Here is a 2,500-nt window from a genome sequence, read left to right as displayed (position 1 = left end):
CGATGCTTCCCAACCGAAAGAAACGTCAAACCGAGGAGCCCACAAGAGGTGCTGGACGAAGGAAGAGGAGGAACTACTCATGAAATTGGAGGTACAGTTTGAAAGTCACAAAAACATTAATAAACTCATTGCGGAACACTTAACAACTAAAACAGCTAAACAAATTAGTGATAAAAGGAGAATGCTGCTCAAGAAAGGGAGGGTGACAGCTGGAAATTTAGATTCGGAGCCTGGGATGAATCATCAACCTCAGGCAGAAGTCAAGGACAATGAACTTGGGGGGTGTCATCTGCCCGGGGGGCCAGCTGTTGATAAAGGGACAATAGGGAAATTAGGACAACATCTTGAATCGGGTAACGGTCACCAGGAAACTGCTGGCCAAAAGAAGGAGAGGGGACTGCAGGCCCGTTATAGAAGGAGAATTATGAAGCGATTAGCGGCCGGGACAATTAACATCTTCCCCAAAGTATTTAAAGAACTGCTGAACTGCCAGGAGGCGAGACCGCTAATCAACCAAACAACAGAGGAATGCTTTGGCCTCCTGGACTCTGCATGCCAAATTAGAACGGCACTCCGGGACAAGGGCAGGGCACAGGAGGAGCGACCAAGGAAACAGTATCAGAAGTGGATGAAAGAAAGAGCGATTAAAAGAGGTAACTACCTCCGCTTCCAGCGATTATTCCATCTAGACAGGGGGAAATTGGCAAGAATTATTTTGGACAACACTGAGAGCTTGTCCTGCGAAATACCACCCAGTGAAATCTATTCGGTATTCAAGGCCAGATGGGAAACACCTGGACAGTTTAACGGCCTTGGGGACTTTGAAATTAAAGGGAAGGCCAACAATAAAGCCTTCAGGGACTTAATCACGGCAAAAGAAATTGAAAAGAACGTGCGGGAAATGAGTAAGGGTTCAGCGCCAGGTCCAGATGGGATTGCCCTTGGGGACATCAGAAAGATGGATCCCGGGTATTCCCGGACCGCCGAACTCTTCAACTTGTGGCTGACATCTGGTGACATCCCGGACATGGTGAGGGGGTGCAGAACTGTTTTGATCCCGAAATCGACAACACCGGAGCGCCTGAAGGACATCAATAACTGGAGACCCATCACGATTGGTTCCATCTTGCTGAGGCTGTTCTCCAGGATCATAACGGCGAGGATGACTAAGGCGTGCCCCCTCAACCCGAGACAGAGAGGCTTCATCAGTGCGCCGGGATGCTCTGAGAACCTGAAACTCCTGCAATCTATAATTCGGACTGCCAAAAGTGAACACAGGCCACTGGGTGTTATTTTCGTGGACATTGCCAAGGCTTTTGACACCGTAAGCCACCAACACATCATACATGTTTTACAGCAACGGAGGGTTGACCCCCACATTGTAGGACTGGTGAACAATATGTACAACGACATCAGTACACGTATCACCACGAAGAAGGACGCACATACAGACAAAATCCAGATCCGGGTTGGAGTGAAGCAGGGTGATCCACTGTCACCCCTTCTATTCAACCTGGCAATGGACCCCCTGCTGTGCAAGCTGGAAGAAAGTGGCAAAGGATTCCATCGAGGACAGAGTTCAATAACTGCGATGGCATTCGCTGACGACCTGGTTCTGTTGAGCGACTCCTGGGAGAACATGAAAGAGAACATCAGAATACTGGAGACCTTCTGCGATCTCACCGGTCTCAAGACACAGGGGCAGAAGTGCCACGGCTTCTACATCAAGCCCACAAAAGACTCTTACACCGTCAATAACTGCCCTGCGTGGACCATCAATGGCACACCCCTGAACATGATCAACCCCGGGGAGTCAGAGAAGTACCTCGGCCTGCAGATCGACCCATGGACTGGAATAGCAAAGTACGATCTCTCCACAAAACTGAAAGCCTGGCTCGAAAGCATCGACCGGGCTCCACTCAAACCTCTGCAAAAACTCGACATCCTCAAAACATACACCATTCCTCGACTGACCTACCTGGCTGACCATTCGGAGATGAAGGCAGGGGCTTTGGAAGCACTTGACCAACAGATTCGGACGGCGGTCAAGGACTGGCTGCACTTACCCTCGTGCACCTGTGATGCCATCTTGTACGTAAGCACGAGGGACGGCGGGTTGGGTGTCACTAAATTGGCGGGTCTCATTCCCAGTATACAAGCCCGGAGGCTGCACCGCATTGCGCAGTCACCGGACCAGACGATGAAGGACTTCTTAGAGAAGGCCCAGATGGAGAAAATGTATGAGAAGTTATGGATTCAAGCTGGAGGTAAAAAGAAGGGGATGCCGTCAATTTGGGAAGCCCCGCCGGCGACCGTACCACCTGTCAATGCAGGCACACTTTCGGAGTGGGAAGCACCGAACCCTAAAAGTAGGTACCCAAAACCTTGTGATTGGAGGAGAAAAGAACTTAAAAAGTGGACGAAATTAGAGTCCCAAGGTCGTGGAGTTAAAAATTTTAGGAACGATAGTATTAGTAACGATTGGATTCAATGTTATAGA

The 2,500-nt window shown here is 49.6% G+C and overlaps 1 pseudogene; it reads left to right on the top strand.

Annotated features, from left to right (window-relative positions):
- The window catches only part of LOC131571789 (28S ribosomal RNA), an 8,804-nt pseudogene that overhangs the window by 4,093 nt on the left and 2,211 nt on the right, over positions 1 to 2,500 (top strand).

The sequence above is a fragment of the Ammospiza caudacuta genome, unplaced genomic scaffold (assembly GCF_027887145.1).
Source record: "Ammospiza caudacuta isolate bAmmCau1 unplaced genomic scaffold, bAmmCau1.pri scaffold_191, whole genome shotgun sequence".
Lineage (NCBI taxonomy): Eukaryota > Metazoa > Chordata > Aves > Passeriformes > Passerellidae > Ammospiza > Ammospiza caudacuta.
Note: the sequence above shows the minus strand (reverse complement) of the source record. Positions and strands in the feature narration are given on the sequence as shown.